Below are 15,748 nucleotides of genomic sequence, written 5' to 3'. Positions count from 1 at the left end.
TTTGGGGCTGAGGGCCCCTTTTTTGGGGCTGGCTTCCCCGGGCCATTTGGCTCGCCAGACAGAAAGGCTGCCCCTCTGTCACAGGGACTGCCCTGCACCTCCCATCCTGTGCCCTGGGTTTATTTTTAACATTGGTTTTTAGGTAATTTTGTTCTTTTTGAAAAAGGAGAGAAGCAAGTTGCATCTTCAAACCTAATTCCCGTCTGTGCTTGTGTTCCGAGTGAAGAATTTCTTCCCCACATGACATCTAATATAAATCTCCCCTCCATTTGTTCAAAGCCATTATTCCTTGTTCCATGGCTACACTCCTTTATAGAATCCCAGCTTTCTTTTAGGCCACTTTTATGGGTGAGGTTAGGTGGCAAAAGTGCAGGACCTAGCAAATGGCAGCCCGATCTACCTTGTTCCACATGTTCCACATGACCTTTTGCAGCTCAGGCTCTAGCCTCTGATCAGTGGAACATTCTGTGGAATACCAGAAACATTAAGGTTGGAAAACACCTCCAAGATCATCTGGTCCAACCATCACCTACCACCAGTGTCACCCACTACACCATGCCCCTGTGCACCAAGGTCCAAGCTTTCCTTGAACACCCCCAGGGACAGTGACTCGACCACTTCCCTGGGCAACCCGTCCCAATGCCTGACTGCTCTTTCTGAGAAGAAATGTCTCCTCGTTGTTTTAATTGTTGAAGAGTAGTGCTCTTTGTTCAATTCTTTGTTTCAATTGTTGAAGAGGAGGGGCATGACATTTCCATCTTTCCACTCACCAGGGACATCGCCCAGTGCCAGGACTTTTCAACTATGATAGAGAGAGGCTTGGGAACTCCATCAGCCAGTTCCCTCAGGACCCTGGGATTCGTGTCATCAGGTCCCACAGACTTGTACCTGTTTAGATTCGTCAGGTGGTGTCGAACCTGCTCTGCACTTGCAGTGGGTGGGATTTTGATCCCCCAGCCTCCATCTATGGGTTCAGGGAAATGAAAGGCTTGGGAAGGCCGTCTACCAGTGCAGAATGAGGCAAAGAAGTTGCTGAGTACCTCAGCCTTCTCCATGGCTAGCGTTACGAACTACTCAGATATAGAAACTCACTGGTAATGTAAGATACTAGCCACCTAGAATCACTTACACACTACTGTTTTCACCCCTCAGTCTGTTTTCACAAATGTTTGAGGTGCATGGTGGCCCTTGGGGACTCCTGCTGTCACCCCAGCACAGCAGCACGAAGGGAGCTGGGTCCTCTCTTGTGCCCTCCCTCGAGGCTCTGTGCAGAAGGGCTGCCACCTCTGGCACAAGGGCTGGAGGAAGGGAAAGAAGCACTCACACAATCCCTGAGAATCAGCAACAGAGTGGTTTATTGCTGGGACGTCTCACAGGTAAGCCTGCGGCATGTCCATGGTGTTTGGGGGCCCCATCCCGAGCTAATGCTTGCGATGGAGCCTGCGCGACACCGAGTAGGGGGTGGTCCGGGCACTCCTGCGCTGCTCTTTGTGTGCTTGCAGAGCAGAGAGCAAGGACGCGCTGCGGGGGTCCCAGCTCTCTTCTGGCGGAGGGGGATCCACCTCCATCGGCTCCTCCACGTCTTCCAGCTCCATGGGCTCCTCGGTGCTGGGCAGAAGGCTAAGCCAGTCCTTGCCCGGCACTGCCCAGACGGGCTGCCTTCCATCCGTCATGTTTTCTGGCCAGGGTGCCGAGCCAGGGGGTCGGCCAGTTCCACGCCTTGGTCCTGTGCCACTGTCGGCTTGGTTTTGATGCGTGGCTCCGATGCCGAAGACTGGATTCTGGCCCTGGCTGGGTCCCGCGCTCTGTTCGGGATAGTAGACACGCCTCTGCTCCCCGCGTCGTTCTGGCTGGTGGTCCTGCCTTTGCCTCGTATCAGTGGTGTGGCCATGGGAAGGCCCAGGTGCCCCGTCACTGGATTGTTGAGGGGATGGCCTGTTCCCTGCATCGCTGCGGTGCCAACGGTACCACTTGTAGGTGTCTGGGCTTGCATGGTAGGCACGGGTCTGCTCCATGCGGCTGTCTGGCCGATGTGCCTGCCTTCGCCCCATGCCATCGCTGCGCCAACTGGAAGACCCATGGCCCGAGTCGCTGTCAGGTTGAGGGCAGGGACGGCGCACGGCTTGGAGCTGCTGCTGGTTGAGCCCATCCTTGCTGGGTCCTGGCTGCACGCGATGCCTTTGACTGGGAGACGTTTCCATGCGTGGTGCCGAATCACGGGGTCGTTGACTTTCATACCTGGGCGCCATGCCACTGCGCGGTGGATTTCCCCTTGTGGCTCCGCCGCTGACGTCCCATTTCTGGCCGTGCCTGGGTCCCACGCTGTGTTGTGGGCTAGGGGCACGCCTCTGCTGCATGCGGCTGTCCGGTCGATGTTCCTGCCTTCCCCCCTCGCGACTATTGCGTGCATTGTAAGGCCCATGGCCCGAGTCGCTGTGACGTTTAGGGGAAGGGCGACGCACGGCTTGCACTTGAATTATGAGCCCGCCCTTGCTGGGTCCTGGCCGCACGCGACGCTGTTGATCGGGAGACCTTTCCGTGCGGGGTGCCAAATCACGGGGTCGTTCGCTCCCACGCCTCGGTCCCGCTCCCCTCTGCGCTTCCTCTCCACGTGTGGGCCCGACGCTGCCACGCCTGGGCCCCGCACTGCGTTGCGTGCTGTAGTCACGCCTGTGCTCCTTGCGGCGCTCCGGCTGCTGGTCCTGCCTGTGCCTCACGCTGCCGTTTTGGCTGGAAGAAGGCCCAGGCCCCCTGTCGCTGGATGGTCGAGGGGCCGGCCTGTTCCCCGCATCGTTGCGGTGCCCTTGGGACCGCTTGCGGGTGTCTGCGGGCTGGGTGCCAGAGCTGCCCTGGGCACTGGTGTCTGCTGTGCCTCCGGCGCTCTGCCTCTGCCCATTCCTCCTCTTCTCCTCCTCGGCTGCTTTCCTTGCTGGTGCTCGCTGCGACTGCATGGCCGTCCGCTCACACCAACGAGGGCCGCCTCTCGCCTTGCTGCTTTGGCTCTTCCTTCTGCCACGGATGCGGCTGTCAGAGGGCCTCGAAGCTCAGCGAGTGGCGGGCCAGCGGCACGGGGGCCCTTTTATAGGGCCCGCAGCAAAGGCGGGGCAGTGGTGGCCACTGTGACCTCAGCAAGCCCCTGTGATGGAGGGGCCCGTGCGTGGCCGAATTTGGGGGGCTGTGTTGGGAGTGGTCTGGACGATGCCCTCACGTGGAGGAAGGAAGAGGGTTTTGGGGCTGAGGGCCCCTTTTTTGGGGCTGGCTTCCCCGGGCCATTTGGCTCGCCAGACAGAAAGGCTGCCCCTCTGTCACAGGGACTGCCCTGCACCTCCCATCCTGTGCCCTGGGTTTATTTTTAACATTGGTTTTTAGGTAATTTTGTTCTTTATGAATGTAGTGGTTTAACCTGGCTGGCAGCTAAACACCACACAGCCGTTTGCTCACCCTCCCCCCTTCCTCTCTGGGATGGGGGAGAGAAACGGGAAAGTGAAGCCCGTGAGTTGAGATAAAGACGGTTTACTAAGACAGGAAAATAATAATAACAATAATAATAATAAAAACGATGATAATAGTACTACTACTCATAATGTGTACAAAGAAGTGATGCACAATACAATTGCTCACCACTCGCTGACCAATGCCCAGCCTAACCCCGAGCAGTCCGGCTCCCTCCCCCCGCTAGCTACCCCTATATATTGTTCAGCATGACCCCAGATGGGATGGAATACCCTTTTGGCTAATTTGGGTCACCTGTCCTGGGTCTGTCCCCTCCCAGCTCTTGCTGCACCCCCAGCCTGCCCGTTGGCAGGACAGAACAAGAAGCTGAGACGTCCTTGGCTTGGTGTAAGCACTGCTCTGCAACAATTAAAACATCGGGGTGTTATCAGCACTCTTCTCAGCCTAAGCCAAAGCATAGCATTCTACCAGCTACTAGGAAGGAAATTAACTCTGTCCTAACTGAAACCAGGACAGAAGGAGAGAAGCAAGGTACATCTTCAAACCTAACTCCCATGTGTGCTTGTGCTCTGAGTGAAGAATTTCTTCCCCACATGACATCTAATCTAAATCTCCCCTCCATTTGTTCAAAGCCATTATTCCTTGTTCCATGGCTACACTCCTTTATAGAATCCCAGCTTTCTTTTAGGCCACTTTTATGGGTGAGGTTAGGTGGCAAAAGTGCAGGACCTAGCAAATGGCAGCCTGCTGATCCTAACCCAAAGGGACTCAACCTTGTCATTCCCAGAACATGTCCTTGGCCATGTTTGCCTTTGCTTCCCAATATCTGGGATATGATTCAGTAAGGATCTTCCAAAGGGGCAAAAAGAAAATTTGTGCTTGCAGCCTGGCCCAGGAGTCGCCAAGCCCCATACTGGGTTTTCAAGGTGAGCAGGTTTTTCCTAACACATCTCCTCCAAACGAGTGTGTTTGACCCAGGATCCTGTGGTAAACCTGCCTTCAAAGTACTTGTGATGTGGTGTTGGCTCTGACATGGACAATAGCTCCAGCTGAGGGCCTTGAGATGGTAACTAACTGCATTTGATTCAAAAGTACTGTAGACTTTGATTATGCTGCTTGCTGACCTTCCTTTACTGCCTCATCCAAGCACAGGGCATGTCATTCTCAGGATGCACTCTCTGCACTCATATCTGTGTCCTTTTCCAGTGCTGTGGGAGAAATGATGAGGAAAAAAATTAAAAGAATTGCAAAGTAGCTCATAGTCTGGTTAATACTGCTGACCCCCGTATCTTGCTGTGTTTCTGACTTCCAGCTTTGCAGTCTAGAAGCTAATGAACAGCAGTCAGCCAAGCCAAGAGAGTTATCTTCAACTCCTCTGCTCCAGTACAGCCTAAGCCAGTCCTCTATCTTTCCTTCTCTGTCTTCATGTAGTCCTCTGTTAAGGGCTGGGCCTTGTGAAATTTAACTTCATTTAACTTTTAAGGAAACATGTCACATCTGGCAGCCGGAAAGTGGAGGAATAGCTCTATATCCATCCTTATAGGGATGTCTGCGGAAAAATAAATATCAAGATGGAGCAGGTGGTGTTCGAGGACCAACAAATCTTCCCACTAATGTGAATATTCAGACAGCCTGTTGCCAGCTCAGTCCCGCGAGCATGTAAGGCGATGTGCATACTTCCCTCAAGCTCATTTTCACAGAACAAACCAGGTGTGGTAGGAGAGTATTCTCACTGCTAAACAGAATTGCTTTTAAAATTGCACAATAACCATAAAACCAACCAATGGAAATGTCCCAAGTATCCTAATCTCTCACGAATTCAGTGAGAACAGTATTAGATCAAGTCTGTATCTACTGCCAGTACATCTGTAGTCCAGTAATGGTTAAGTAGATGAGCATCAACTGGTAATGAAGAGCACTTGAAAGTTCATGTCTGATTATAGAAATAGCTTGTATGACAGGACATGGGTGCCAAACTGTAAAACTGGCCTTAAATTATTGCAAGGAAAGCCTTTTATTTTCTATTCTTTTCCCCTACAGATACCCAGTTCAGTTAAGGGAATAATTGTTTTTCACACATTTTAAGTTTTAAGGTGAGAAGAATCCATAATGATTACCCAGTCCTGACCTTGTGTGTAAGATGTTGCAGAATTTTGCCTCTTGCTTCTGTGCTTTTTGTTCACAGATACATAAAAGTCCTAATTCACCTAAGGCAGTGGGTCCCTTCTTAATCTCTCTCTCTTTCTTTTTTTTTTTTTTTTTTTTTTTTTTTTACAGAGCTCTCCAGATCTATCCAGGAACTGTGCAGTATTTTAGCAAGTGTATTTTTCTGATTGTTGCTAATATAACATCTTGGGATATAGATATCTAACTTATGTCTCGTCTTCCTATATAATATAATGATGCAAATACAAAACTATACTGTTGGCAGACTCACACAGCTTAGATCTGGTGAGATGATTCTGGTGCTAGTGGCTGCTGGTCTGCCACGGGCCATTTTACTCCACTTTTGCTCTCGGTGAGACTCATGCGAGGCCTGGAGGAGTGGGATGGAGATGCCTTTACTCCTCCCTGTTCCTGTGGTACTCACTCTCATTTTCCAATGGAACTGGTGACTTCTCCATGAAATCTTGCCTCGTTTCAGTCTCCTTTCGTCCCAGTTCCTCCTTTCTCAGCTGGGCTAGAGGAACACTTAACACTTAATCATTCAATAGCTCATTGCCTCTCAACCTGTCTCTTTGCTGATGTGAACCAGCAAAACTCCCTGCAAGGAATCTTGTTTCCAGCCCATGGAATCTTTTTAATTTTCTTTGTGCACATTTTCCAATTTTTTTCATCTGTTTTTTAGAAATGTAAATGCTGGCACTGTGCTCAGTATGCCTGTGCAGTCTCCCCAGTGCTCTATGAAGAAAACAGGTTATCTGTTCTTGCTTTCTGCAAGCCTACATTTGTACCTGAAGATTGCATTAGCTGCTTCAGTCTCAGTAGCGGCATATAGCAAAGTTATGCTGAATTGCTATTTTCTACTATAAACCCATCACAATTTCCAGTCATTGGTTTCTGAAGCATGGTCCCTATTTCGCAGGTCTGACCAGATTTCTTTGTCTCAGATATATGACCCTGAACAAGACTCAAATTAAATTCACTGCTTAAGTGGCCCTACCTTATTCAAATCCTTTGTTCTCTGTAAATACCTGGTCCTCAGCATTTGTTTCCATTCTGCTGGTCTCGGTTATCTGCAGATTTCCTCAGCACATTCCCTCGTGGTAACGAGTACCAGCCTGTGATGTAGCCGTTCCTACATGCACTCTCTGTGAACTTTACAGACATTGGAAAGGGCTCACATTTTGGGAACAGCAGACAGCATGGGACAGAAAGTAATTTTCCAGGCCATCACCGTAGTCATCCAATCATACCCACTGCTTGCATATTGTTATTTGCTTATGAATGTCTTTTTTTCCTTTTCTTGGTGAAACCAAGAAAATAAAACCACTGTTCTTGCAATGGAAGTCTTTTGCACATAACTGCCCATTTATCATATGTCTTTCTTATCTATCACCAAGTCTTGTAGTTTCCTATCTTAAGTGGTTTCTCTTTCTTTTCCATTCCAGAATCACTTCTTTGAACCTCTCTCTCTCTCTCTCTCTCAAAAAAAAAAAAAAAAAAAGTTAAAACACATTGGTTTGGATAAAGACAGTTTAACAGGACAGAAAAGAGAGATAGCAGTAATACTACTACTAAGAGAACACACAAAACAAGTGATTCACAGCACCACAGCCTACCACCCACCACGTGATGCCCAGCCAGACCCCAAGCAGTGGCAACACCCCTGTCCAAGTCCCCCAGTTTTATGCTTCCCCATGATGCCACATATCATGGGACATCCCTGTCCTGGTTCTGTCCCCTCCCAGCTCCCTGTGCACCCCCAGCTCTTCGTTGGCAGGGCAGCACGAGAAGCCACAAGTCCCTGACCTAATGTAAGCACTGCTCTGCAACAGCTAAACCATTGGTGTGCTACCAACCTTATTCTCATCCTAAATCCCAAACACAGCACCACACCAGACGCTGTTAGGAAAATTAACTCTATCCCTGCTGAAACCAGGACATCTGGTCACAGGTAACCACAGCAGTTTATAAAATTTCAGAAATAATCTCATTATCTTTCATAATTTTTACTGCAAATATTGTAGCAGGATATCAGCCCGTGTCTGTTACAAAAATCCAGCTACATTGCTTCCATGCAAATACCTTTATTCACCAAATTTATAAGCTCATAAAAGAATGAAATCAGATTTGTCTGACATGACTTATTTTTCATAAAACTCTGTTGACTGGAATTAATTATATCCCTATCTTTTAATCCTTATTGATTTCCAAATCAGCTTCCTCATTATTTTGCCTGGGACTGAGGGCAGATTAATCAGCCTGTACGTTACTTGTTTCATCACAATTGCCTTTTGAATGTTAACACCAAATTCAGACTTCTCCAGTTCTGGAACTTCTTCTGTGTTTTCATACTTTTTAAGACTTGATAGCAGTTGGGAAGAGATTTGTCTCAAGTAACTTCTTCAGTGTTCTTGTCTGAAATTCACCTGGGTTTGACTGATTAATTAGATATTCCCCAGGTGACTTTTATTTTTCCTTTTTATTTATATATATTTTTAAAATTAGGCTTATGAATGTCCTGGAAGGCACCTCCAGCATTTCCCCCCATCCCTTTCATTTTCTTTCCCTGTTGAATAACACAGCCGTGCCGTGCAGTTAGGGGGACGGTGAGTGGGTGGGGAAATCTTACTCAGATCATTTAATAAATAGTGATTATTGATAATAACGCATAATTGCTTGTTAATTTTAGGGCTTTGTCTATCTGTATGTGTAGGGTTCCAACGCCGGCAACTTTATGTTTTATGTAAGTAGGTCGATCTTTTTCTTTCTCCTACCATGTAATTATAAGAACATTAAAATAGATATAAATTTAGCAAAGGTCACATTTTACTTTTATTCATTGTTATTTCTGCTTTGATAAATTTGCAACTTGTACTGTTTATGTGTCATTGAATACAATGGCAGTGACCTACTATTGTAGTTGAAAGTTCATTAGTTCTGGTAGATTAGACAGTATTAATTAACTAAGATTAAACATTCTTTTAAACCATCATAAACTGCCATCTCAGTGTGGCAGCTTATTAAAGAACATTTTCTGGTTGTTTGTTAAACCATACTGAAGTGACAATGTAATTATATTTGTTCCATCAAACAGAAAGGTCAGTTGACAAGGCTGATGCTTCCTAGTTAATTACAAGTGGGTGATTTCATTGATTAAAAACATGAGCTTGTTAAACCTTTGCATAGAGCTAAGAGATATATTAAGGACCCAGGGGAGGGAGAAGTGGGGATGGGGGAAAGATAATTTTAAATGTTATTTCCACTCCCTCCCGTTCAGAGGCTTGTCTTGAGCAGAGCTCTCAGCGCTGATAATCCTCTGCATGGTGGGGTCGTGGCTTTTAGGGTGCAGCTTTGTGCTAGATGAGGGGGGCTGATGTCCCCTGTCTTTCCCCAAGCACTGATGCATCACTTGAATAGTGACAAGCGTGTCTAAGCGAAAGGCAGGACCGTGCGATAAAGGCTTGGCTGGGTGTGGGATTGCAGGGCTCTGCACAGAGGTGCAATGCAGTGTGGCAATGGGGCCAATTTGAGGGTGTAATCCTAATTTCAAGCAATACCATCAGCACACATAATATGGCGTGGTGTGTCATGCTGCTTAAGAAAAGGCTGAGATCTACTTGTACCTCCTTCATCTCCATCATTCTGTGAAAGGCTGATACTCCCCTGCTGTGCTGTAAAATAGGAATTCCCCTCTGGTTGAACTGGCGTTGGCTGAATTGTTTTTGGCTGAATCTTTGTGAATGGAAAATTGAGTTTGGGAGTAGATATTCTCAGCTCTTTCGTTCTTCACTGGAAAAGCTCATCCTCTTTAATATTCATCAGCATATTTTTATGTGATTTAATTTCTTTTTTTTTTTTTTTTTTTAAAAAAAAAAAAACAACTTAAAATTACTGCATGAAAAGTTTAGGGAAAATCATGTTTTGGTGTTTTCTTTCTCTTTGTTTGTTTGTTTTTATTTGGTGCCAAGCCTTTCTGTGAAAGTTTCATGCTGTGATAACAAGGGATTCAAACGTAACAGGGACCCATCAGAGGTCTCACTTCTGGCTTTCTAAGACAGAGTTGATGTCAATCCAAATTGGATCCAAATTGTCAGTTGGACAGATCTAACTAAAGGTCAATGATGCCCTTAAAAAAAAAAAAAAGAGAGAGAGAGAGAGAGCAGTTATTCAGTTATTGTTACTCTATAATGTTCTTTTTTTGAGATCCATTTTTCAATAAATTCAATTAGACAAGTTTTCACACATCTCTGTTCTTCCAAAAATACATCTAGAAAGCACACAGCATTCAAAAAAACAAAGCAAGTGGCAGATCAAACAGTGTGTTCGCAGGGAGAAGAGGTATGGTGCTGGTGTGGTGGATGGTGACAAATGTTGGGGCGGATCTTCAGAGCCACAGTGGAGCTCTGGTTAACACAATTTATTTCTGTCCCTCAAGCATAACTGTAGAGAAAATCCCCACATTTGTAGCTAGGTGGAGAAATATTATTATTTTTTTGCATCTCTTGAGCTAATTTTGGGGCAGATTCTTTGGGACGAGGATTTTTGCATTGCTGGGAGCACAGATCGGGGATATAAGGAAAAAGCACAAAAAGGTTTACTTTCCTCCCCTCTCCTACAAAACTCAATGAGAATGGACATACAGAAGCAACACTGTAGATCCTTGTTTGACCTGGGGGAGGTCCATGTGATGTGCCCCTGGCTCTGCAGCCATCCATCTGGGCACACCAGGTTGGAAGGGGCAGAAGGTTACTTCGGCAGATGGCAAGAACTTTTTTTGTTCCTTCTCTTGCACACAGTATTTTTGCAGGATAAAGGACTTTGCTAACTGAGGGGCAAAGCAGGCAGGATAAACAAACACAGGCAATAAGAGCTGAGCAGAGGGTTTCCAGTAATTCTTGGCAAACAGAAAAATAAAGATATTCCTTTTCCCTTCCCAACACCCAGATCCTCTGAGGTTAAATACGCTGCTTAGAACAAGCACAGCGACTATTTAAAATTCACTCTGGAAATGCAAGAGGTGCCATGTGGTGACAATGTCAAAATGAGCATGCCTTGTGCAGGGCAAATCAACCATGAAATCATGAGCCCTGTTCCAGGCGAAGAAGGCATGGGGCCACAGAAATGATAGGAAAAGAGAGAAGGCATTGGGACCAAAAATCTCCTTTCAACCAGCTCAAACACTGCATGAAGAAGCAACAACACTGGAACTGTAGTGACTTCCAGCCGTGGCAGCTGGCAAACCTGTTAGAAAGACCATCCCTCCTCTGGGTTTGATGCTGTGAGACGTGATGGTCAAAACTGGAAGCCTGTCCTGCCAAAGGCTGCTCTTCAGCTTGGTTTGGATGCCTGCCGAATTGGATATTTCCTTGTAAGAGGCCAATCAATAAAACATCACATTGACTTCCAGCAGTGATCAGCTTTCCGAAGATGAGATATTTTTGATAGAAAGATCCCATATGACATCATTAAGAAAGCAAAGCAATGTTGGAGACGTGTTAGGAATTGACTCTTTAGGAATTTCTGTCTTCAGTTCGCCACTGCTAGGTTCAATCATTTGTCGATTCGCGGCCTGATAGCGAGGCTCCAGTCTTTCTCCCTTGTTTTAATGTGTCTTATTTTGTGAGCTACTACCGAAGATGAATGTGAAGATATGAGTAACATGACTGTAACTTCATGGCTGGACTGTGCAATGCACGTGCTGCATGTTTCTTCATCTCCCCATAGTACAGATGTAGCCTGCCTTCCACAGAGAGGTTTTACTAATCTATCATTGACCTCCCAGATAGGCAGTTCTCTTTTATCTTCAGCATGTCCCCTCAAACTCATTTCCTTTGAAAACCACTCAGATGAGTGCTGCATTGCAATAATGGCCCCGTAACAAATAGTAACAGGGATACAGGGCTTACAACAGATGCTCATGTCAAGCTCACACTGCCTGCAGGACACATTTTGCTGCTAGTGTGGAGGTTTATAGACCCATTAGCCCTAAAGGGAGTTGCACAATTAAATGTGACGGCATGTCTTAACCTGGTAATATCTTGGGGACCAAGGAATTGATTCTTTTGCAGGTCTGCATAGAAGACTTCAGTTCCTCACCAATGTTCTACCTTTCACCCCAAATCCTCTCTTGAAACTAGTAACCAAAACCAGTTGTTCTCTTTCCTGTGGGACCTTAATCAAGTGCATGGTAGGAGTACACGAGGCAAGGTCAGGAGAGAACACTTAGCAGAACACGGAGCTATTTCTGTTTTCCAGCTCCTGTTGCAGTGGCACAAGATCCTCTGAGAGTGGTTGCCAGAGGCTGTAGCGCAGCTCAGGTGGCCTTGTGCTCAATGCATGAGAACTGCCCGCAGCTTCTGTGTTATTCCCACTTGCTGGTGCTGAGGGTCACCTCATACAACGTGAAAGCATGTTAAAAAATACCTTGATATGGAACAAGGCTTAAACTTTTTTATAGGAAATGCTTGTTGCCTCTGCTGAGGTCTCAGGCAGACTTTTCCACTGTCATGCCACTGTCATAAAATAAAGTGGCACAGGAGAAATTCTATTATACATTGAACACCCTGGTGAAAGCAGTATTTATTGACCTGTGTTTTGAGATACTAAAATGCATGAAAAAGAGAAGATTTACAGAGCTCGCTATGCTGGCTTTTCCTTACAGACACTCATTAAAGATCTTTCCTTCCCAGGGCATGATTCTTCTGCCATCTCTCAAACCTTTCCTTCCTTCTTCTCTCTAAAGCTGAGAACATTTATTTCCAGCCCCCTCCCCCCAAACTCTAAAATCCTCCAGGTTTAGGAGTTTTTATTCCCACAGATTTGTGGACTTTGACATCAAAGGGCTGCACTCCAGATCAGGAAGACCTGGTCCTGCAGCACAGCATCTCCCCCCTTCCTTTAGTCCCCAGTGCAATCTGTCTCCCAGGGTGAGGACCGATGACAGTTCCCAGCTCTCTGTTACTTAATCCTTGCCATGTTCATGCCTCGAAGCCCCACCCAGTGGGTCCATCACTATTTTATTGTCCAAAATTTGCCTATGTATGAGATTCAGACAAAATCTTGTGGATTATTTTGGGCCTCAAGATCTGAAATTAAAATATAAATGTGATACTCATCTTGCTGTACCCCATAGTTTTAGATATCTTTGGCCCAGCCTTAGGGCATGTAGGTAGAGCAGATGACCTCCCCAGATCATCCCATCCAGTCCTATTTTTCTGTTATTCTTTTAACACATCCAGAATAAAATGATTTGTGTCTGTAGCATTTGCATATTGGGGCTTGATTAGCATTTGTACATACCTACTGTACAGATTGACTTCTGTTCCTACAGATTTATAGGGGAACTGTCTTGTCTTGGTATTTCCATGTACTTCAAGCCTTGGTGACAGAATGTCTGTTTTTTTTTTTTTTTTTTTTTTTTTTTTTTTTTCCAGTTAAATGTTGAATAAAGGATTACATTTGATTAGTCCATGACACCTTCTGAACAGCATTTCCCCTCACTCCCTTTGTTCTTTCTGATGACTTCACTTTGATTTACATAGCAAATGAAAAAGTAATAAATCCCAGCAGCTGTTAGCTTGAGATTTGGCATACGAGCAGCATGACAATCATATTATGGAAAATTTTGCTTCACCATGTTCAACATTTAAATTTAGGGGTGTTCTAAAGGTATCTCTTACTTTTATATGGTCAGATCAAATTTTTGAAGATGCATAAAGATAAAAATTTGTTTTTTAGTCTTTGCTTTACCTATTAGTCTGGCATTATACAAATACAGTCCCAGGTCTTTGCAAAAACACCAAGAGAATGTGAGGGACTGATGGAGTGGTGTGACAAAGGCATATGCTGGATATCACCTGTCAGAATGAAAGTTAAGAGCCGTGTAGCAACAGAAGTGCCCTGGGAAAGAGGGGTGGAGTGGGAAGGAGAAAACCCCTCACCCAGAAATCAGTGCTGAGGCTTGTGGAATGAGCCCATGTGCTTGCTTAGGCTTTGTAAAATAAGTGCCTGTTTTTCTTCAAGTCACAAGGTCACAAGTCCTGGAGTCCAGAGAGTATAGAAGAATCTCAAACTTTCTCCTTCTCCTTCTCCTTCTCCTTCTCCTTCTCCTTCTCCTTCTCCTTCTCCTTCTCCTTCTCCTTCTCCTTCTCCTTCTCCTTCTCCTTCTCCTTCTCCTTCTCCTTCTCCTTCTCCTTCTCCTTCTCCTTCTCCTTCTCCTTCTCCTTCTCCTTCTCCTTCTCCTTCTCCTTCTCCTTCTCCTTCTCCTTCTCCTTCTCCTTCCTGATTTGTTTTTTCAAGATATTTGGGTCTTATGTATAATGGAAATATAAGGATAGCGTAACATTATCTGGCCTTGATAAGACTGAGTATTTTCTACTGCTAGGATGCTGTGGGCTGTGGGATTGTGCATTAAATGCAGCAGGACAGTGATATCAGTCAAGAGATGCTTGTAGCTGGATGGTCAAAATGCCAGTCATGCAATGGAGAGCTTGGGGATTTTCTAAACTCACATATTTAGAGAAATAATAAAAAAAAAGTTTAAATTTTAAAATTCAGAGATGAAAAGAAAAAAAACCCACACCAAAAAATCAATAATCTTTTGTTTAAAAAATGCATCCTCTGGGATATTTGGGACTGAATTCTCTTAACCTAGTAAGGGCAACTGCTTTGGTACAAAGGGTATGCTAAAACAATCTTGAATGAAAGCCACATAAATATACCTGTCATGTGGCTGCCCGAGTGCCCATGGTGAGAGCCTTTCAGCTCCTGTAAATCAAAGCAGCTGCATCAAAAGCAGGCAGCTCGGCAGAACCGAAGCCCATGAACCCCAGGGCCTCGCTCCGAATGTTTCGGGGTGGGCAGAGAGCACGGGCAGCCTTCCTGCCAGGGAGGAGAGGTGTGATGGCCAAGCAGCTCTGACACACACCAGCCGAGGCCGCCGATGGGCAAAGCCACCCAGACAGCACAGAAGTGACAAGTGAAAGGATGGTTTCCTCACCAGGCCTGAGCGGCTGTCAATAAATTTAGTGCTGAAGAGGGAGAAAAAAAAGAAAAAAGAAAAACTTGTGTGTTTTTTTTGTTTTCTTTTCTTTCCTCTTTTACTTTTGCTTCATGCTCAGAGCAGAGGTTGCCTACTTCCCAGTAGTAGGAAGTGATTTTTATTCAGTCAGAAAGTTTGGCAGATATATTAATTTGGAGTTTCTTGCAAAGATGATCCAGTATTTACTCTGGTATGACTGAAAAAGCTCCAAATGGAACTATAATCCATAAAATAGGTCTTGGATGATGTTATTATAAATTCAAATTACGCCCTGAAATGCCAGGCTATGAATGAAGACTTAAAGGGAGGTGAAACCTAAGGCTGATGTTAGTATGCAGCACGGTGGTTTTGTTTATGACAGAGTAATCGCTGACATTTTTGTTGAATAACTGAAGAAAGCGGTTTCTAAAGGGAACCTATTTGCAATGGAGACGCCCTGACCTCTGTAATAGCGGCACAGTGACCTGCTGCCCACAGAAAAACCGAGGAAGTCAAGCTAATGAATCCTGCTATTAATACCTTTCTATCCCTCATATTTGCCTCGTGCTGGGGTTTATATCATACACGTGTAATGAACTCCAGCAGGCAGCTGGGACGCGGGGCTGTCTGCCCGTGACACCGTCCACTAATGAAGTCGGGCAGGCCTGCAGACCCAGGAGATCTGCACGGGGTGACACGGGGAGACAGCAGCCCACCAGTCTGCTCCCAGACACCTCCCCTGGGGACTCCCAGGGTCATTTTCTCATCCCCACAGCCTCCCTTCCCAGGGGTGTCTTGACCAAGGAATTACCAGCAGGTTGCCCTTTGCAGGACCATGCCCAGGATCAAGCGTTGTTTCTCAGGATCAGCATGTCTGGATGGCAGGCTGCTCTTTTCCTTTGCAAACCCAACAACCCTCCATTTGCCTGATGAAAGCTCCAGGCAGGTCCTTCACTCCAGCCTGGTCCTGTGCCCCAGCGAGGTCTGCACTGCTCCCAGGCACTGCACATTTGGCTGGACCTGGGGATAGGCACAGGACACTGGTACAAAGTCACAGCAAGCTGAGGACTGAAGAATTTAAGGGATGCAAGAACTGAAGCATCAGACTGG

The sequence above is a fragment of the Anas acuta genome, chromosome 5, assembly GCF_963932015.1.
Source record: "Anas acuta chromosome 5, bAnaAcu1.1, whole genome shotgun sequence".
NCBI lineage: Eukaryota > Metazoa > Chordata > Aves > Anseriformes > Anatidae > Anas > Anas acuta.
This window is presented reverse-complemented; position numbering follows the sequence as displayed.